General features: G+C 42.3%; 1 protein-coding gene across 11 annotated transcripts in view; it reads left to right on the forward strand.

The window, feature by feature from the left end:
• TSPAN4 (tetraspanin 4) overlaps positions 1–22,232 on the forward strand; it is a 457,483-nt gene that overhangs the window by 70,807 nt on the left and 364,444 nt on the right. For 7 of the 11 annotated variants that reach the window (XM_074585632.1, XM_074585638.1, XM_074585633.1 and 4 more), the window contains exon 2: positions 4,177–4,270. The exons of the other annotated variants lie outside the window; for them this stretch is intronic. The gene's annotated coding sequence lies outside the window, so the exon portion shown is untranslated. The remainder of the gene's footprint in view (positions 1–4,176; positions 4,271–22,232) is intronic. 11 annotated transcript variants of the gene reach the window in all.

The following is a 22,232-nucleotide window of genomic DNA, read 5'->3' on the forward strand; positions in this document are numbered from 1 at the left end:
GTATAAACGTATCATTTATTGCATAACTGCTTAGTTAAATGAATGGTGATGTATCGTTAACAAATTTGCATGCTGAACTTTAGTGCATGGGTTTTTTTTAATCTAAACATCTATATGTTTTCATAGTTACTAAACAGGGAGAATCAGCCCTTTTTCAGGCATAACAGCTAAACATGGAAACCAAGTTTAAAACTGCTGACCTTAATCAAGGTTTCATATTATTGACTTCTAATCACTTTGATTTTAATTTTGAATATTGAAACTATTAAATTAGTAGTGCAGGTCATAGTGATGTCTGAATTATGAACGAACGGTCAGCCTCAGGCAGCCTCTCCCTTCTGGCAGGTACAGAGGGGTGACGTGGGAGCTGCCTCTGTACCCTCTGGTGAGATGTGGCATGTCCCACGGAGAAGGAACCTCTGCTTGTTTCCGTGGAGGCTGGCGTGCCGTTATGGTGGCTTTATGCCACAAGTGACTGTTTGAGTTGGTGCCGTTATCTCTGGTTGTATGTCCAGTGCCGGGTGCTCACAGAGCTCTGTAATCCCACTTGTGCAAACCTAGGTAAGAGTGGTGATGTCTGGAAACCTAAATAAATTTTCTAACACAAGACTCTGGACTTCACATGATTATTGAAACTCCCCAACAATTTCTGCTTTCAAAGTAACTTATTTAACAATATAACACAGATTTCCAACAATATAACACAGATTTCCTTTGGATCTAGTTACACTGGCTATAAAGGAAGACGTATAAAGGAAGAGTTAAATGACAGTGATGGAAAGCACTGGCTGATGCAGAGAGGCTTTCAGGAGTCTGCTACGTTTCAGCCTCCCTTGTAGGTTTACCTGCTCTGAGGAGTAACTGCCTTCTCAGGCTGCACTAGGACAGTCTCATCCTGCTCAAAGGATGGGTTATTCGTGTTACTGATTCCATTTACAGTGCCTGGGGTATGTAAGAACTGTTATGTATTTGTGAATAAAAGTGATAAAAGTGAAAGCTCATCTGCAGAAGAGCGAACTTTCTCACAGGTCAGGCTGAGACTTGGAACAGCCAGAGGAGGATCACAGATCTTGCAGCTTTCAGTGCAAAGGGCTGAGCACAGATGCCTTTGCGAGTAGAAACAGAAGATGCGAACACTTAACAAAATCCCGTCAAGCTCATACACTGGTGTCCTGGGTCACAGCAGAAAGTCACCTTGATCTCTGACTGGACAGCAGTGCCAAGGGAAGAATGCAAGAGTGGGGAGAGCAAGTACGGGTGTTTCAAAGCAAGATAATCGGAGAGCAGGACCCTTGTCTAGCTCAGGGTGTCCAAGTTCCTGGAAAGCTGAGCTGTCTGTGACATGTCTATAATCAGACAGTTTGTATTTAGGTGTTAGGACTCAATTCACTTTCTCTTGCTAAGCTGCAGTTTTTGCCCTTAAGAACCTGTAATATTAGCCTGAAAAAAATATCCTAAATGGTTTGGACTTGTCGTAGACTCTTTAGATGGACTCCAGGTTGTGTGGTGCATGCCAGAGATCTAGGAAGCATTTGGCACAATCCAGGACAGAAATATTAAACACATGCCTCTGGTCTCTGGAGCAGGATGTCTGGTGTAGCTGGGTTTGAGGGGAGCCTTGTAGCACTAATTAGAATTACACTGCAGTTGACATTCCTGTTGTTATTCAAGTTAATGCTTAGAGGCCCTGTTGTGCTCAGCAACACATGATAAATAGACATAAACATCTTGTAAAAGATGGTCCCTGATCAAAAGAGGAGACAAAGGGAAAAAAAAAAATCAACCTGAGAATGAAAGTGGGACACAAGCAGCCAAAATGTTTTGCCTGAGGTTGTACAGCAGGTCATTTGTGGAGAGGGAAATGGAGCCCTGGTCTCGCTGCTGGTGGTGCCAGCACCTTCTTTGCTGAAACTGTAGTTGCCTGGGCTCATGTGTTGGACAGGTCAAGGCAAATCTGTGCAATGACTATGCTAATCAAAGAGGAGGGTTTTGGTTGTCTGCTAGATTTGAAGAGTAGATTTAGATGTAGCCTACTGAGATCACATCCTGTCATTAGTTTAATGCTATCACTTCTGATAGCAGTGCCAACCTCTATTTCAGGAGGCAGGTTTGCAGTCTGAATAGCTGTACATGACCTCGGTTTTGTTAGCATTGTTTAACAGGCATGGTAAAAATGTGGTGGTACTGGGTTATACATGACTACAGAGGCTTACTGGGAGGCCGTGTTGTGTGCATGCTTCTGTATCTTCTCTGCCTTATGAGCTGGTTGTCAACTGTGTTGAATGCACCCGTGACTGCAGTGTTGATACAGCTTTAGATACATACTTCCTCCTGCATTCCTATGGAAAAGATAAGGCATGAAATGTGTTCCTGTACATCTGTGCCTGTGTTTACTGTACTGTACTCTCTAGGAATGGAAGTGAATGGTAAGACTGGGTCAGGGCAGCAGGCTATCTAGCTTTTCTTTTTCACAGTAGCCAAGAGCACCTGCTGAACCAGCCAACACCAGTCCACAAAAGTTATGGGGAAAGAAGGATTCGTTTGCATTGTTATTACAAGGGCTTCTAGCTTGTTCTTGCTTCATGACTGAATTTGTTTTTCTAGGAAGAATCTTTGCTGTTATGAGTCACTCTGGCTTAACAGAAGGATTTTGCTTTCAGCTGCCTTTTGCCTTAAAAGGTGATGTTGCTTCTGGTATTTGTCAAGTTTAGGAAAAAACTCCAAATCTAAAAATCATCAGGCAGCTCTCTCTTCTCAAGAAACACTTGATATCTACTTCCTTAGTTCTTTGTTTTAGAAAAACCAAAACAAAGCTATGTTTAGGGAATGCATTGCTGATTCTCCTTTGGACCCTGCTTGATTTATGTGCTAGTGAAATGTCAGACAGCAACACTTCTGCATGTAACAGGGATATAGCCTGCTTTCTCTTGTGCTGGATTTCTAGACCATCTGGAAATTAGTGGCTTTAAGCACCTGAAATAGCAAGATTTCAAAAAAAAAAAACCAACCCAAAAAACAACCAACAAAACCCCCAAACAAACAACAAAACCTAGGAGTTACACTGTGGCAAACGAGTCACGGTTGATCTACAGACCTAATGTATTTTAAACGGGTAGATAAACTGCAGTCTTGGTTATCTGTGGTCAGTAAGGATGTCGTAGCCCTTTTGTAGGGGATGGCTTTTTAACCCTAAGTGGGGTTAAAATTAGCGGGGCTAATTGCATTGCGCTTAAGTAAAATCTTTTTGCGGTTCCAAACTTAATGCTAAGGATATGTATATGCTAGCAAAAAATCTTGTGGCGCAAACCAGTGATGTAATTCTTTATCCATTGTGATGATAAAGCAGCAATGGTAAAGGAAGGGGCTGGGTTTTTTGAAAAGGTTTGTCTGCAGTACAGACCTTACCACTGCTTCTGTAGGTAGAAGTAAACTGTTGGTTGATTAGGCATTCGAATGTTCCTATGCATTTGAGTATAGTTCTAACCTTACTTTTCCCTGTGCAGCATTGCTGTGCAATTTTACCACTCCTAGTAGAAGATGCTTTTCATCTGTGGTTATTTACATAAACTGCTTCCACCAGCTGAGCTTGCTTTGTTGGCATTTGTCAGTCTCAGAAACTTGAATGATTAGAAATATTTATCAGTTTTACTCTCCCTTGCCATGACCATCTCCCTGTGTAGGAAACATAAGCTTGTGCTCTCTTCTGAATGCTTTCTGTGCATTGTTCCCTGGGAGCAACAAAGCTTGTTTCTTGGGATGCTGGTGGACCTTAAATTACAAGGTGCTTTTCTGTAGGTGCTCTTTACCTGGATTCTCCTCTGCATGCCCAGCTTGCCTTAGTCTCTTGCCATTGCCCATGTTCCCTCTCACTTTATTAGTTTATCCGTGGATTCAATGAAAATAAAAGTTATGTCTTTTAAATGGTTTTTAATTCTGTATTGGAAATGTGCAAGAAGATATTTTTCCTGTAAGTCAATCTTTATCTGGTGACCTGAGTTTCATTTTAGTAACAAACTTAATTGAGGTTGAAGAGTGTGTGGGGAATTGCAGAGGGGAGGGGAAGGCGGTTGTGAAGCAGGGAGCTTTAATCCTGGATTGAAAAAGTCTGTTCCTGAAGTGACTCCTGATCACCACCTGCTTGTTTTACTCATGAATCTGTTGTTTTGTGTCTTGCAGTGGCATCACTGAAGGGCGGGCTGATATTGTTGTGGGAGATCAAAAGCTACTTCCAGTTGCATCTTGTGCATCATCTGCAAAACCACCAGTCATAGTGAGTTTCTCCTACACACACTCTGTTTTCCCCAATGAGGATTTGTTATCTGTAATCTGTGATAATGATCTCTTTCTCTATTTATACTTTGTCAGTTCACTTACTACTACAAAAAGATTTGATTTACAAATCCCAAGATACATACCTTCCATCCCCATGCCCAGAAGCTCGTACTGGAAGCTCAGCATTGCAAACTCTTCTTTTCTGGCCACCTGCACACCTTGTGGTGGGAGGACAATGGAAGACTATGCACTTTTGAGTGTGTATTCTGGTTATTCATCCAATGGCCAAGATGAGAATTGGACAAAATATTTTGTTCCCGAGAACAGCTTCAGAAAGAAAAACTTATTTAAATAAAACGAGGAAAGAAAATTATTGCTTGGGCAAAGAAGATTAAACTTCCCTACTCATTCAGAGTTCCAGAAGCAAACACATCATACATGTGTGGCACCTAGTCATAGGCAGTGGCAGGTGAAAGGAGGGGGTGTCTCAGTGCTGGAGTGTTCCTGAGTCTGTTCCTAGGTATATTCTTAAAATGAGAGGCTGGAATTTTCTCAGCAGTGTAAGAGAGCTAGCTAATTCAGTGCTATTTGGATACCAAACGAAAATTACTGAAAATCCTCATTCCCTCAACTTTTAATTTCTGTCTAAAAGAAATACAGGGAAGAAAATGCATCCCTACTCCTACCAGCTGTCTGTGAATGTCTATGTAATTTGCCTGTGATTATTTTGTCAATAATTCTCTTCTGACAATAACTCAGTAAAATGCACTCAGGTGATTTTGATATTTCAGTCTTTAAAATGATGGAATACCAATTGCTTGCAAAGCCATCTCTGGCTTTCAGACAATTATTTACCTGTCTTGTGCTGGTTGGGAGAGCTGAATATGTCAGTTGTGTGTATCCTGCATGGAATCTACCTGCAAGACTAGAAGGGCAGGAGCAAATCTATGCATGTGCAAGGCTTTGCTTTGAGGAAAACTTGATGACTCAATGAACAAAAAAACCCCGGTAAGTGCTTAAGAGAGCACAGGACACTTGTACAGTTAAATGGTGTTGAATGTTAACATTGTGTACATCTTGGATTATGGGGTTGGGCATAAGGGAAGTAATTGTGCTCCGGTAACTGATTCTCTTAAAAGCTAATGGCAATAGCACGAGGAAGCAACACTTTAAAGGTTATAGGAAAGAGAACTGGACAAAATCTGTATTTCTAGCCTTTGTCAATATTGCAGATGCATAAATTATGTATGACTTGTAAAAATAAGAAAGGTTGCTTCTAGTGAGCTGTTGTGTTTTGCCTGGAAGGATAGAGCCAGCTTGTAGCACATGTAGAGAATAACACCTGTCAGAAATTTAATATTGAGTGAAAGTAATTGTTTTAATCAAAAGCAGTTAGAAGTGAAGCTGAGTCGAAGGAAAAAACAATTGCTTAGCCGGAAGACTGCTTCCAGTGCTGCAGACATGCCCTGAGATGCATATTTTATGTATTAGGAATATTGATCAAGACCATAGTTGTACCTTGCATTACCACTGTTCTTCCTGATCAAGATTTCTCAGTTCTTTAAATTCCTTTCTCTGTAACCAAGTACAAAGCACTTGGTGCTGGTGTGATGGGGAACTCGGCATTGTATGAGATGGTTAGCTTGGCCCTTGTTTCGTTTTGATTTAGTATTGTGCAGAAGTGACTGTTTTAATCACAAAAAAAACCTTAAAAAGCTGTGGAGAGCAAAGACATGCTGGTTTATATCTGTTAGCATTCATGATAAATCATCTGTAGTGATTGTGAATGTTTTCTTAAGAGTAATTGTCAAGAGGTGTCCCTGGGAACAGTGACTGTACGCACAATCTGATACATGCTGAGCTGAGCACTGTAAAGGAGTCCTAGACTTTGTGTTTCTGCAAAGATACAGCCTAGGCTGCTTTTTGAACTTTTTGGCTCTCACATCAAAAGCAGGATTGCTTCCACACACTTAAGCCTGCTCTCTATTCCTCTTGAGTCAATGTCCATTCCCTTCTGATTCTTTACAGTGCCCTGGGAAAGCTGAATCCCTGTTGAACCCATGGAAGCCACCTGCACTTGCATCTGTTAAAACTAGCTGTCAGTGGAGGGTGAGGTTGTAGATTAGTGATGTCAAAGGTCTTTTCTGTGCTATAACATTTGGCTACTGCACCCTTGAGAAGGCAGGAGTCTGCAGTTGTACCTGCTTGAGCAAGGTTCCCTGGGGAGCAAGTCAACCCTGGTGGGATGCTGGATGCATAGTAGATGCTGCACTGGCAGCCCTGTTGATGCAGTTGCTTCTAACCTTGACCCACACCATCCTTGACTTTCTGCTCTGACTTGCTTGTTCTTTTGTTTAGCCACCAGACTTTGTGAGTAAGCTGCATGAGTGCATGCTGGCTGGTACGCCTGTTGAAAGGAGAACATTCTGGTAGCTAACGTAGAGCTCTTCAAGTCCAGTTTCAGCTGCCTGCTCTGCTTGCAGATTCCCTCTGAGAATTCAGTAGCACAGCTTAGTCTCTGTGCCAGTTTCCTTTCTGTTAAAGGACAGTTTCCACCTTGGATGGGAACTGAAGGAGACAGCGAATGCTCCAGTATAGTGGTTGAAGAAGTAACGTAAGTATTGACCAGGATATCTTTCTGTAATATTTCTGCACAGCGCAGGTAGCATCCCTGAAGTCTTTTTAGCAGTCAAAATGAGATGATGAGCACTGTGGATGGATGGGTAATGCAGGCTTGTATACCATGCCAGTGATACTGAGGTGTAAACATGAGATCCCAGCATCCACTGTCCCACTCTGATCACTGAATGCATCTCACCTCTCCGAGTGAAAGTGCTTGCTTGGACCTGAGACACCAGAGGTTGCAAACAGCTTGAGTTCGTGTTCCGCACCCGGGGTTCCAGCAGCAGGTGCTGCTTTGTTCCTCATGCGGCTTTGCCTTGTGTAGTCACACCTGCTTAACTCAGCTGGCCTGCCGGTTGTGTGTTGGCTTTAAGCATTTACTTTAGGGATGCAGGAAAGTCTTTTATCTTGCTTTCCAAATGTCACCGGGCAAAGTTCTTTTCGGAGCCTGGCTATTTCATGGCTGCACAGCCTACCTCAAAATTGTTGCTGTCCCTGGTGTGTCAATGAATAGGACCTTGATAGGATTGACTGCTATAAACCATTCCCTCTGAACTCTGAGATGAAAGTGAGGCATCTCCTTTCTCCTTCCAGAGGGCACATCTGCTGTAAGAGGAGGGGGGTGGTTTTCTTTTTTAAAATGTAACTCGTATCAGGTATCATAGCAGTGTCTGTAGGACTCCACGGCAGCATGCTGTGATGCCTCATGCTATGGGAAACTGGGAATATGGGAATGAAAGGCAACTCTGCCAAGAGGCTTCTGTCTGCATTGATAGTACACGTGACTCTTATGGCATTACCTGAATCTCACTGGTGATACAGTGGAAAAGGAATATGATAAAATCAAGTTAGGATTCAAATATTCAGATTGCAAGTATAGTCCCTGGATTTTGATCTGCTTGCTTGCTAATAGCGTAGCAAGCTAATCAGAATAAAGAAGTATGTTTGGCTCTGCACTACAAATATATAAGACAACCTTGCTTTGGCTCGCAGCCCAGGGTGAAAAGGATGGCTGATCACCCTGCTCTTTCAGTGTTGACACTATTGCTGTCAGGGACAGATGTGACTTGGGTCTAAGATAGGGATAGCAGTGCAAGAGCTTTTTAGTGAGAAGGTAGATTTTAGGAGATAATGCAATTTGTCTGTTCCACAGTAAAGGGGAACAACAGGAAATTTTTCTGTTTTCTTGGTGCATTTTTCTTAATTTTTTTTTCATATTGATTCCTAGGATGCAAGGATATTGCTCAAATATTCTAGTACTTAACAATCTTGGATTATATCTTTGGTTCATCCAGTCTCATAACCTGTTCCTTCTCATGCCAAAGCCAGTTACCTTACATGCAAGGAAACAGGCAGTTCTGGGATACCATTGGCTTTACAGAAATAAGTCTGTGTGTTTGATCGTTATGAAAATGTTTTGAAGAACTGAATAAGAAAGCACTGTAGGAATTTGGTGGGCAGATTAATTGCATTCCTGCTTCAGGCTGTTTATTCATAGCCTTAACTTTTTTAAGGCAAAAAGGATTCTATTTTTAGCTTGCTTTTTTTCCCTCCATATTAACCCAAACGAATTTACCTCTCAGAGGAGAGGGTGGAGTTGGGAGGAAGGAAGGGTGGATTTGAAACTGCTTCATTGAATCAGTTTCAAGATCATCAACACACAATTTTGTTTTCACATTACAGTTCTGAACACACAGAAGTCTCTTTACACTTTCCAAAGAGGAGAAGCTTTGTGTACAGAGCGGGAGAGTGAGGGCCTCTAAGACAATGAATTGGTTATGGAAAGCTTATGACTTTTGCTTCCTGAATATTTTTTCTCATTACTTCTGTTAGGGTTACTCTGTTATTTCTAAGGAATGGTGTGGCTTGGTGATAGTTTTCTCTCACAGCTTTCAACTACCAGCTAATGCCTCATATTGCAAGGTGAAGGGAAGGATTCTGGTATAAGCAGGAAGGTCATTTAGATGTTGCTAAGCCACTAATGATAGATGTTCCCCCTGATATTCCCATGTATACCTGGTAAGAGACAGAACCTGACCTAAAGAGAGGAGACTGAGGGTAGGAGGTGAACTGCCAGCAGGGTAACCAAGCTCTCCTGAGTCCTAGTATATATGTTTTGATGGTTTAATGGTAAGTTGCTTCTGAAGTAGAGAAAGTAACTCCAACAGTTTCCTCAGTAGATGGATGTGACTTCGGCTTTAACTTTCATATGATTACTGACTTTGGTGTACTGCAGAAAGGGTTGCTGAATCCAGGGCCCATGTATCTAGTCTGTAGAAAGAAGGATACATACTTTGAGATTGATTGACAAAGCAGCAGCCAGTGCTGCCTGGCCACTGCAGAGCACTGCTGCTTTTTCTATTTTTCTGAATGTCTTGGGCTTTAATGTTGGTTCTTCAGTACCTGTTAGTTTCCTCTCCCTCTGTTGATAAGAGCTGAAGGATCTTTAGAATACAGCATCTGTGAAGTCCACCTCTGGTGGTGACGTGTAGAATTGCTCATGCTGTCCTGTCTGACTCCATAGGCAACTCAAGGTTGGATCCTAAATTATCAGTTCCTGCCATGTGTTGCTCCTGCTGTGTGTTCTCCTGAGCTGTTGGAGAACTGATGAAAAACAGAGGTTATGTTTGTGTCTAAAGAAAACAAAAACTTTTCTGTTTTAGAAATAAACAGCAAAAAAAAACCCAAGTAAATCCTTCTCTTCCAGGAGTAACTGGTTACCAAGTTTTAGAACTCTGTTTATGAACTCAGGGCTGGAAAGGACAACCTGACTTGTCCCAGGGAAAACTCCCTGCTGCTGAGGGATCAACATGGGGCAGGAGCCCTTTCTGTGGACTCTCAGGTTCTCTTTTTATCTGCTTTCTTCTCCTCTTCCACTTCTCCCACTGGGAGGCTGCTCCAGATCCCAACTGCTCCACGCTCAGATTTTTCTGACCTCCAACCTGGAAACATTCATGGTTGGTTTATCTCATTTTTGCACCAAGATAATCCTATGGTTTAAATGTCTCTTGTAATTTCTTGCTGCTCCCCTCCTCAAGTGTATTTGCAGGCAGTTATCCTGTTCCTTGTCCAGCTGTGTTTTGCCAGCTTGAACAAGCCAAGCTTTGCTGAGATACGCCTCTTATCCTTACCAGCGTGTTTGTGCACCTATTCTTGATTCAGTTAATCATCTTTGAATTTTGGAGTGACTAGAACTGCTCACAATAAAAGTATCTGGGAAAGGGCTGCTGTCATTAACACTAACTTCAGCATCTAACTGTTAACTGTGCCTTAAGCTAGATCGTATATTTGAGAAGGATCCTCTGGTGTTCTTTTGAAGACATCAAGTAATAGTGACTTTTTCTGCTCTAGAGGTGTTCTGTTAATTGTTGGTTACTTTGATGTTTAAATAGGTACCTTAATTTGAATAGGCTACTTTTAGCCACTGCATCTTGAAATGCTTTTCTTTGATAGTTTACAAAGGCTTTTATTATCAGAAATCTGATTTTTTTTCTTGGAAGTGCCCTTATTCTTGTAGACTATGTAAAGCAATTCGTAAATTACAAGAGTTTGAATTTCAGAAACTGGGCACTCCTACTCCAAGAAAAGGTCCCTTTTAAGGTATCTTTGAGTACCCAAAAATGGCTCACTATCAGCTTCCATCTCTGGGTGATGCTGGGCACTGCACCAGCAAGAGTATATGCAAAGAATGAAAATAAAGCCCATTATTTATGACCCTCTCTGAGCTTCCCTGGCTTGTGTGTGGAAAGTGGAACTACTTGGAAATACTTTGCCTCCCCCTGGATTTCTGGCTTCTTTGAAGGTTGTCTTGATCTTTGTGAATAATCTTTGGCTTATATGTTTGATTCCATGCCAGCAAACTAAATCTTTCTATAACGCGTGTTCCTTCAGGCTTTGTATATCATGAAGATTTGAGGGGTTTCTCTCACTGTTTGGTGTAGTGCCGTTTTCCTTCTACTGGTACTGAAGAATAGCAGGATGTGGTTGTGAGCAAGGCACATCCTGCTGTGCGCTAAGTCAGGGTTTGTTACCTGGCTGTGCTGCAGATACTCTGCCTGTCCGTGAGTGAACTGCACAATCGCTCCCTGTATCTGCCCTTAAACTGGACAATGACACTTTGCCTGGCCCAGCTGAGCTCTTATGATTTCCTAAACCCTTCTAGTGACACGCTCTCTCTGACTGCTTAGCCATTGGGCTTACAGTGATAGTAGCACTGGGCTGCTAGTGAAGATCAGCTTGTGGTCCCCAAAATCTGCCTGAAACGATGATCTGTCTGAGCTTAGCACTCTCACCATTGGAAGTGCTCATGATAGGATTGCTAGTCAGGCTGGCTGTGGCTTTTTTTCGTTCCTTGTGGTCTCTCAGACTCTGGGTTTTGTTCCACACTGTTTCTGTCTCTTGTAATATACTCTAACTCAGTGGCTTGTAACCTTTTTGGAACAATGCACTGTTGCTGAACATGAAGTTTCTGTCAGACTGATCTCCTCATTTATCATACATCACTGTTGTAGCATTTAGGATGCACTTAATTTTGCTTACTGGAGAGGCTACAAACATTTATCGTGGCCCTGTGAGCTGCTGCTGGAGGAACCATTGTGTTACTCTTAGCATATGGAATGTTTTTCTGCGGCTTCACATTTCCTTACACTAAAGTCTTGATTAAGGTGTAGTAGTACAAATACATTCATCCTAACATAAGTTGAATACATGCCTCATACCTCTTTAAAAAAAAAACCCAAATACCAATGGATATAAGCTGCCTTCTGGATTTTAACTAAAATCCCACCACGAGAAAATGAATTGCTCTTTCCTTCCTCTTCTCTTGGAGTTTTAGTCAAGAGCTAAATGACTTTGGCAAAATACTTTCAGGCATTTAACTTCCATGATCATAATTTTATTTATAATAATTAGTATATCCTTTCACAATGACAAGCTTTTGCCTTTAGAAAATGCCAGTGAGCCCCTTCTGCTAGATTACGCTGACAGTATGTGTATATAATTTATCAGATATATACATTAAGAAAGCACGTATCTTTAAGTGTGTTCATCTTCTCTAAGACGTCAGCCATCCGTGTGCTCTGGGCATCCTTTACATCATTTAAAGTATATCATAATCTCAGCAATTAAAATAACTTGTCATACATCCCGTTGTCCTTGAATAATTTTTCACATGTGCAATTACAATGCCTTCTGCCTTCTCTTTTCAAGTTTTTTTTGGGAAGAAAGTACTCTTCTGCTTTTGAAAGAATTTTCCAGCTCTGTCACATGTAGTGTTAGTTCATTGCGCAGTTCTCTTCTAGTCACTTGCTATAGTCCTTTAAAAGTGCAATTACACAATTTATATAAATTTAGAAAGGGAAAGATGAAGATCTCTGTACCAGTCTATTTTTTTTTTATCCTCTGTGGAAGCTAGGAAAAAATCAGATGAGTATTCTGGAAAGTAATTAGCATTTGAAATGGAGGTTAAGATTGGACAGTTTCTTATGTGCACTGGAGGAAATGTTTCTGGAGTCCCCTTGCCTTTCACTGGTAGGAGTAATCTCTGAGTTCTAATAAATGACTTCTTATGAGTCCTGAAACAGCTTCCCCACAGCTATTTGTCCTTGCCAAAGGAGAAGGTTGGTGTTGTTTACTTTGAATTGAGAGGTTAGCCCAGCCCTCTGTATTTAATCTTGAATGTGGGCAAGCAAACAGCCTGGGCTTTGGAATTTTGTCTGAATAAGGCTGATTTTATTTGTTTGTACCACAGCAGTGTTCACGAGCCCCAACTGACAACTCATGTTATATAAGCACTATGCAACTGCAGGACAAGAAAATGGTCCCTAATCAGAGAAATTTCAGCCCATGTGGAATAAATGGCCACTGCATTAGTGAATGCTTCTGCCTGAATAGAGACTTCATCCTAGATGTGCTGAACCCTTCCAGATGGAGGGAACACACAGCTTGTGCTACAGGCTGGTGAGAGCTGTACTTCTTGTGTACACAGTACAGTTGGTTGGTCTGTCGTTGTCTAATGCTTTCCAGATCGGACCATGCACCCAGGATGCTTCCCTTCCTGAGTAGTGTGTGCAGAAAGATGGTGACCAGCAGCGGGCTGCTGGCATCCTGGTGAAGGTGACACAGTCCTGCCTGGGCTTTTCCCAGAGAACCTCTTGCAAGTGAACAGGGAGAGGAGCTGTGGGCTGTGTGGATTGTTCTTGTAGCCTGCTCCCAGCCACCTGTGTTAAACAGGACAAAACAGCAACTGGCAGGAGAGGGGTAAGGGAACATCTTAGGGTCCTCCTTATTAGGGGCCGGTCAGTTAGGGATATATGAGCTCTTCTGTGCCAGGCCATGGATTTGGACATTTCCAGTCTAAATCATTATGTTCTATTTTAGGACTCATTTGCCTTGTTCACTAATAAAAAAATATGTTGTTTTAACAGAAATCTGGGGCTTATCTTCTTTCCTTCTGCTCCTGGAAGCTGCATTTAAACCCAAGATTAGGAGCTGAGGGACAGGTCTGTCGACACGAATCTAAGCAAAAATTATTTTGTAAAAGCAAAACTGTCAGTCTTGCGAATTTTCCTCCAATGTCTCAGTTCATGCTCTTGAGCATCACTGAAGTCCTGTTTGTATCAATTTGCAGGCTCAGGAGTACAGTGTTGCTCCCGCTTGCATTTAAAAGGCTATCTCTGTAACTACAAGGGCTGCGTTTTGATTCATTTTAATCGGTAACATTGATTGTATAGAAGCTTGGGACTTGTATTTGCATTCTCCAGAGTAAGATTTCTGGTCATCGTAGTGAGAAGAAAGTGGATTCATTTTTGCAAACCCCGCGTCTGTACTTGAGTCTCAAGTGAGGTGCTGCAATCATTTTGATGCTCAGTGAAATGAGTCCACCATTAGCTTGCGATGCCTACTAACTAGCTGTCTGCATCTGACTGAGTTATATGGACTCTCCTTCCAGCCAGGAAAGAGAAAGAGATATTTTAGGACACAGTTCATCTGACCCTGTTTTAGACAACTGCTTTAGAAACAGATGCCCTGCCCTGCAGGTGCCTATTTTCTCTCCATCCGCTGTAGCGGCAGCCTGGGTAACTAGTGCAGACATTGATGTCAGCATTTGCTCGAATGAATCCCATACGAAAGAGTTACAGTTTTAAATTTAACTGACTAGGCATTTTCAGTAAAGCATATTCCCCAACCAGCAAACATGTCCTGGTACCCAGAGAGCTGGTTGTGTGCTCTAACTTTTTCTACTTTTATTCTCCAGCTCTTTATCTAGAGAATGAAAATTATTCCATCATGACAGGCACGCTGGCCTTTAGAAAGCTCCTTTTATCTACACAAATACTTTCTGTGGTATTTTTCCACTAGTGTTGGCCTTTTGCTTATCCATATGAGAGCTAGATTAACTTCAGAAAGGCAGAAATGCCTTGTATGGAACTCTGAGGCACATTTATTTCTTTGACCAGTAAATCAGTATTATACTTTCCTAGGGACTGGAAAAGAGGGTATTATTATGGAGTTATACTTCTAAGTCCACTTTCCTGAATACTGAATTTCCAAGGAAAAGATATAAATCTCCTTTGTGAAGGAGAAGCAGCTGTACGAAACAGACTTCAGGGGCCTTATTCTCTTTGTGGTTATGCTTGCTTGCTTGCCTCTCTTTTCTACCTTCCTCCCTTTCTTCAGGTGCTACGGTATATTACTTAATCTCCTTTGAGGTAAGTATAGCTTCTTTGTCACTGTATGGAAGACATTAGTATTCAGAAGAGCTTTTTCCTGTGTCAGAGCCAATATTTTGTTTCTTTGTAACACTAACCTTCTTGGAACTCTCTAGCTAATATTTTTCTTCTCTTGTGTCTTTTATTGACTGTGGTACATTGAGTCTTGCTTCCCTCCCCAGTAATTTTTTGGTTTTTATTCATGACTAATACATCCATTTTATGAAGCCATGAAACCTATTTACAAAGGAAAGCAGAGCTGGTTGCAGGGGCTTGATGGAAGTGACAATAGGAAGCACACGCTCTTGAGTCATGTTTGCGGTATAGATGAGATCTAGCATGCAGCAAAAAGGCACAAATTCTGTGGCTCTCCAGGATCCTTCTGGCTGTGTTCAGATGTTCTCTTGTACAGTTCATCTGGGAAGAATTGTGCTGAGGCTAGCTGGAAAGGGTTTAGTTGAGAGGGTGATGAACTGTGGTCCTGTTATCCCAGCTGGCGCTAGAGGAGTGGAAATCCCAGCTGCTTTGTGACCCCTGTGTCTTTTTTCCCCGACATTCTTTGTCTACTTGCACTGCAAACTATTTAAAGAAGAGACTTTATTCCTGCAATGCCAGTACAAAAGATAGCGCATGGATTCTGCGTCATTCCCCACCTGCTTTTTTTTCTTCCCTTTATGTTCTACAATCATTTTTAGGAGACACTCTTGGAGTTCCAGTAACTGGAATTCCAGATGACTTACCTGTATTGCAAGTATTTATCAGCATGTTCATATGTGGAAGTTCTTGTTTCATTTGTGCCAGGATCTTCTCATTCACTGCAGATTTTTGGGCCACAGAACTGACATTTATGGGGTGTGACAGGCTGTACAGGAGCACCTGGGTAGTTTGCTGGCATGGAGAGAGGATCTTACCTGCCGCTTTGGTTGTGGTCTGCACCCCCTGAAGTTCTAGGGAGGTAATACGCTGGGTTGCCTAGGTATTCTGGTAGCGAAGGATTAAGAAAAGTGGACAGCTGATTGTGGCTGTCAGAAGAAACATTCATTTTTGTTTGTCTAAGGATATTATTCAGGAGTCCCCTTGCTTTTGTCATAGATTAAATGTGATTGTAGCTTCTCTGGTTTCATCTCATGCGTACAGGGCCTGGATGAAATGGTGACCTGTGATTCAGGGTTGAGGACTGATGTTATAAGTGCCTGTTCTGGCAATCCTGTAAGCAGAGTTGTCTTGTTCACAGCTGGTCTCTTAAAGGATACAGCTAACTTGTCACATCCAAGCCACTGAGTCACTGCTTCGAGAGCTTCACTCACTGCTGCTGGTTATTTGCAGTGAAGTACAAAACATACCTTCAGATAACATTTATTTTTCAGCAATCCACATTTTGATAACTCTCATCCTTCTCTTTAATTTGTAGATAATCCAGTCTCAGTTTTGCACCTCTCTGTTGGTGCTCTCCCAGCCTTACAAGAATGCTGTCCAACCAAAATTGGAAATGGTCACTCTTTGTGACCAGTAAGCTGTTCAGAAAGTTTTGATTCTCTGCTTTGAAAGTGCTGGAAATTTACTACATAGATGTTAAATCTGGCCACCTAAGCAAACAAACAAAAACACTCACCGCACCAGAATTTTTCAAGATGAAGTAAAGCTCTGACAGGAAGAGAGCAGTAGGAGAGAGTTGTAGTGGGGAAATCTGACAAGTTAATTTATTTTTGAAGTTTTAATTGGAGAGGTTGGGGGACAGGGAAAGAAAAGATGGTGCTGGAGACAAGAGTCATGGAGTCCTGGGAAAGGGGGAGAGAAAGTAATTGTAAACATGACCAGCAAAATAATCTACTTCATGTGCAAAGTCCATTTAAATGTAAATTACCCAAAGTGATTTTTTTAGTGGAATTTTTAGCAGCACAGTGTAGAAAGACAGAAGTATTTTTCCTCCTGTTTAAATACGTGGTGCAGACAGCTGTAGAGAGCTATAAACATCCCCCATCTCTCTACCTCCTCACACCCACTTCTTTCCTTTGGGCTCCTTGTAGCTCTTCCCTGCAGCAGTGCTTCCAGGTAGTGACAGTTAGGACGTTCACTTCAGTTACCAGAGCCCTGTCAGGGCCAATTAACATCCTAATGACTGGCATGTACCATCTTGATAACATTCAGTCTGTGCTCTGTACCAGGGGACCTAGCCTCTTAAGAACCTATCTTATCTCATCTGGCCCATACCGGTCAGCTAAACCTTTTTTTTTTTTTTCTTTTTAAAAAAAAAAAAAAAAGAAAAAGGCAAGAAAATTTCCATTTCATCTTGTCTTCTGAGTCCCAGGGGCTTCAGCGCAGAACACATATACTGTCCTTTCCTTTAGTTGGAAATGATGAATCTTGGCTTAGGGGAGGGAACTTAAATCAAGCTGCTGCTCTGTAGGCACTGAGGACTTTGGGACGAGTCTGAGACTAAGCAATGCAGTACTTGTTCTTCAGAACTGTGTTGAATAAGAGCGATCAAAGACCCAGCCACATAACCTTTAAATATTCAGTACCTGACCAGTATGAGGACTAGAGTGGTGCTTTTCTGAAATTACTGCTACCTGTTGTTGTTTGGCCGTCTGCTGCAAAATCCTCTTGATGGTAGACTAGCATCTGTGATCAAAACTATGTTTTTGTCATTCAATCAAATCAGGGCTGAATGTTATGCAGGGACCTTTTCTGTAGCACAAACCAGGGCATGCATGTGAGCAGATTTATGGGAGTCTTCACAGCTGCTCAGCAAGGGTGGAGCGTGGTGGAGTGTCCAGGGTGTAAACCTGCCACTCAGGCACCCTTTATCAGCCTGGAGATTCTTGAGGCTTTGTACTATGCTGTGCCAGGCTGGTGGGAGAACAGATCCTCTGGTAGTGGCAGAGTTAAATGCTGCAGTATGAAATCACCCCATTTCTGTGCCGTGTTTTATTGTTTAGTGACAACATACTTTCCAGAGAAACTCATGCATCTATCCTGATTTCTAGCCCTAAAAGTTAGTGTTCCTTCTTGTTAACATGGCATTGCTGTTTAATCCTGCCATGTCTTAGCTCTTCAATGGCTTTAATGAAGTGCTGTGATGCCAGGGCCAGCTGGTCGGCACATTGTGTTACAGCTGGCACAGCCACACTGGGTCATCTGGAGGGAGAGGTCAACAGTTTAATGGTCCTTAGGAGGAGCCAAATTACCTGTGATGCTAAATCAGGCCAGAGAGTGGCTGAAGGGCAATGTATTACTGTGGCTGGACTGAAGGTACAGTAGGGAGGATTTCAGTTTATGGGGCTGTGGAGATGGCGCCTTTCAGTGATAGCATGGCAACCTTATTGTATTATTTGAAATGGCATTGCTAAGATTCTGAGGACAAAAACAGTTTTCTTCCGCATTAGAGACAGCAAATCCCAAGTGTGAACTCTGGCGAGCGAGTGAGCAAGAATTATTTTTGAGGACAAAACTATTCCTGCAATACACACAAAAAAATACCCCCGCCATCCTCCAGCCCAGCCTGTGAGGCTGAAAGACAGCACATTAACATATCCACATAGCACATATGTTATTTTTAATGTTGCCGTGAGAATTTTGTCTTTTCCTGAATTTTTTGAATGGCATTTGCATTTACTATCACAATGCTGTCATACTGCTATCATGACTATTTAAATTCTAATCTTAATGTTGTGATGTGATCTTCTGCAATGTCACAAGAACTTGATGGCTAAGAAGGCTGCAGGAACACAGACAGGAGCACTGACATTTGTTCATGTATTTGCATGTACCTCTTGTCTCTTCTGGACTTGTTACCAGCAGACCTAAGCCTGTGTCCTGGAGCCCCTTTTCAGAAGTGCCACTTTGAATGTCATGGTATCTGTTACAGTCTGGGTTGTATGCACTGAGCCCGCTCTTATTGTGCGTGAGGTGTAGTAAAGCCTAAAGGCTGACTTACTTCCTGCACACAAAGTGCCCAAGACTAGAAGCCCTCCTAAAATGGCCCAATGGTTTGAACTCTGCCTCTTTTGTTTTCTTACGTCCATGACTCTGTAGATACCTCTTAGGCTGAAGCCCTCTGTCCCACTTTTGTGTCCCTGAAAGTTCCTGAATCTGATGTTATAGGCCTCACAAGATCACAATATACTGCTTTCTCCAGGTCTTCATGCATTAAACCCTACTCAAGGTCACACCTAGTTTTTCTTTACAAATGTGAAGGCAAAAAACATAACCTCCAGTAAAAGAGTGATTATTGTATAATTATCTCTCTTGAAAAGCTTAGGTGCTTAATCGAGTGTCAAGTATAGATAAAGGGGGATAGTATTTCCCCACATTAGTCTGCCTATATGCCTTATCCTCACCTGGAGCTATTCTACCTCCCCCTTCAGAATAACGAAGTAGTAGCTAGGTTTCTGTGGCCTGCTTAACAAGTGGATAGTGCCCTGTGGCTTTCCAAAATGTGTATTAGAAGAGAGCATGTAAGCTTACAGGCAAGGGTTCAAGGGCTCAGATGCAGACTTTGGCAATTATGCACATATATCACCTGAAAGCCAGGGACTGGTTAGTTTTCTATGCTGCAGAGAGGGGCAGACCCCGTCGCATGAGTTGGTCCTCTGGTCTTCCTGTACTGGTGGAGCTTCCCAGCCTTCAGAGCCATCTGGTTTCTTAAGGTTGAAGACAGAGGCTGAGAGTTAGTGATTCAGGTCTGAGGCTAGAGGGTGATCCCCAACTGCTCAGTAAAACATAAATCTTGCTGGTGTGACTGTGGACATATCTTTTGCGGCCAAATCTGCAAAAATCATTTAGATCTCTAACTCCCACTGATCTCAAGAGGATTAGATGTCTACACGGCTTTGTATATCAAAACTCTATCTATTTCAATTCTCCTTTTGCAAAATCAGTAAAATACTACCTTCTCTTTTCACCTTCCAGCCTGGCTGTGTAGAAATGCCAGGGATTTATCCCAAGGATTTGTTTTTAAAACAGTGGGGAAATGCTCTCAGTTGGGGCTTTCATCACAGGGTAATTATTGCCTTATGTCAGAATACAGAGCTGCCACTCAAAGGTTTCTGCTCAAGCACATAGTCAAAAGTCAGAGTCTGCAACTCGAAGTAATGTGTGGTCAAATCAATAATCTCTGTGGTTTTCTGTAGTGTAGGACAATTCCTAGAGATTAATCTAAATGTAAAAGCCTTTCTAGTGGAAGCAAACTGCAGGACTGCATGATCGCATTAGACATTTCAAATGGCTGTGTAAAGGCTTGGCAACTAGGTATTTTTGAAATACATTTATTCTTGGTGCAGCTCAGATCCTAGCTCAGTGATGAATTACTTTATACTTGAAAATGAACTCCTTGTCCTGGTGTCAGGACGGATTGTAATCTTAAAGGTAACTTGTAAGAGAAAACAAATATTTATTTGGCTTGTGACTTTTTTTCATCATATTATGGGTGAAGAGAGCACAAAGAGCAGATAATTCTTGGAAGAGTCGGTGGTGACTGAAGGACTACTAAAATAATGACTCTTCACCAGCATTTCCAAATATCAGATTTATGTAGTTCTTTGAGACTTGTAAAATTTGCTTCTGAGTCAAGTTCCTTTTCTTTTGTGTCCGCTTCAATTAAACATTCTGGAAAAAAAGCTTTTATTTGTTTCAGATTTTGTGTCCTTTCCAGGTAAGGTGCAGGAGCTTGCAGTGTCTGTTCCCAGGACACTTGTGGAAGAGACTTGCTGTTGGCTTTGCCAGTTACTAAAGCTGGCTGCTAAAAAGGTAGGAAATGGAGAGTTTAGGGTTAAATATAAAATTTCTCTAAATACTTGGAAGGAAGAAAGCTGCCATCACTTCGCTGCTCACAAACTCATCTTTTTCAATTTCTGAGACTGATTTTAATCCCAGTCATGGTCCATATTCTTTGTTCTGTACAGCTTGTTTTTTAGCCAGTGACTGATAAAGTCTTGTCCCAGCATGGTTACTACAAATTAAACTTAGAAACTACATGGTCTGATATGATGGCTGATTTCTGTCCTGAAGCAAAGTATCCACCCTAGCATTTACACTTTTTGAGGTACAGAGTAGGATAGGATGTTCTGCTTATTTTCCCCTCCCTCCCCATTCTTATTGCCTTTTTCACTCATTCTATATGTGTTTTTGAAATATTTGAGGGGTTTTCATGAATCTTTGTGGAGTTAACTGATGCTTATTAGGATAAATGTTTGTCTTCAATAACCTTAGATACCAATAGTGAATTCATAACTTATGCTCATATCTGTTATTGAATTTGTTGTCCACATAATTTCTTGTGTGGCATTGTTGCATGATATTTAGACAAAGCCCTTTGAGGACTGAAATGCAGTTTCTGTCTGACTTTGACCTTGGGCGTGTTGTGGGCAGAGCTGTGGTAACAAATTTCTTGGTCAGCCCAGCGGTAAGAGTCCATAGCTACATATCTTAAGGATTAAGGGGCAGGCAGATATGAGGGACACTGTTGTGGGTGTTTATTACAGGCCACCTGATCAGGATGGGGAAGCTGATGAGGCCTTCTACAGACAGCTGAAGGTAGCCGCGCAATCGAAGGCCTTGGTTCTCATGGGGGACTTCAATCACCCCGATATCTGCTGGGAAGACCACACAGCCAGGCATGCACAGTCCAGGAGGCTCCTCCAGTGCATTGATGACAACTTTTTGACACAGGTGGTACAGGAGCCAACAAGGAGAGGAGCACTTCTGGACCTGGTACTGACAAACACAGAGGGACTGGTGGAGGACATTGAGGTTGGGGGCACCCTAGGTTGCAGTGATCATGAAATGATAGAGTTCAGGATCATGGGTACTATGCACAAAGCAACAAGAAGTAAAATTACAACCTTGGATTTCAGGAGGGCTAACTTTGACCTCTTTAAGAAACCGCTTGGAGAGATCCCATGGGCTAGGGCTCTGCGAGGCAAAGGGGCTCAAGAAAGCTGGTTGGTATTCAAAGACCATTTCCTCCAAGCTCAGGATTGGTGCATCCCTAAGAGAAAGAAATTGGCAAAGGGACGCAGGAGACCTGCATGATTGAGCAGGGAGCTTCAGAAAAAGCTCAACAGGAAGAAGGAAGTTTACAATAAGTGGAAGAAGGGACTGACCGCTTGGGAAGATTACAAGAATGCTGCCAGAGTGTGCAGGGATGAAACGAGGAAAGCCAAGGCCGCCTTGGAATTAAACCTGGCTAGGGATGTCAAGCTCAACAGGAAGGGCTTCTACAAGTATATTGGAAGCAAAAGGAAGACCAGAGAAGTTGTGGGCCCACTGTTGAATGAGACAGGAGCCATGGTGACAGAGGATGTGGAGAAGGCGGAGTTACTGAATCCCTTCTTTGCTTCGGTCTTTACTGCTCGGCCCAGCCCTCAGGAGTCCCAGGCATTGGGGGAAGTAATGGGGAAAGAAGAAGACTTCCCTTGGGTTGAGGAGGATCAAGTGAGGGATCAATTAGATATTCACAAGTCCATGGGCCCCGATGGGATGCACCCAAGAGTGCTGAGGGAGCTGGTGGAAGTCATTGCTTGGCTGCTCTCCATCATCTTTGAAAGGTCCTGGAGAACAGGTGAGGTGCCTGAGGACTGGAAGAAAGACAATGTCACTCCAGTCTTCAGAAAAGGCAAGAAGGAGGAG

This window comes from Larus michahellis, chromosome 4 (genome assembly GCF_964199755.1).
Source record: "Larus michahellis chromosome 4, bLarMic1.1, whole genome shotgun sequence".
Classification (NCBI taxonomy): Eukaryota; Metazoa; Chordata; class Aves; order Charadriiformes; family Laridae; genus Larus; species Larus michahellis.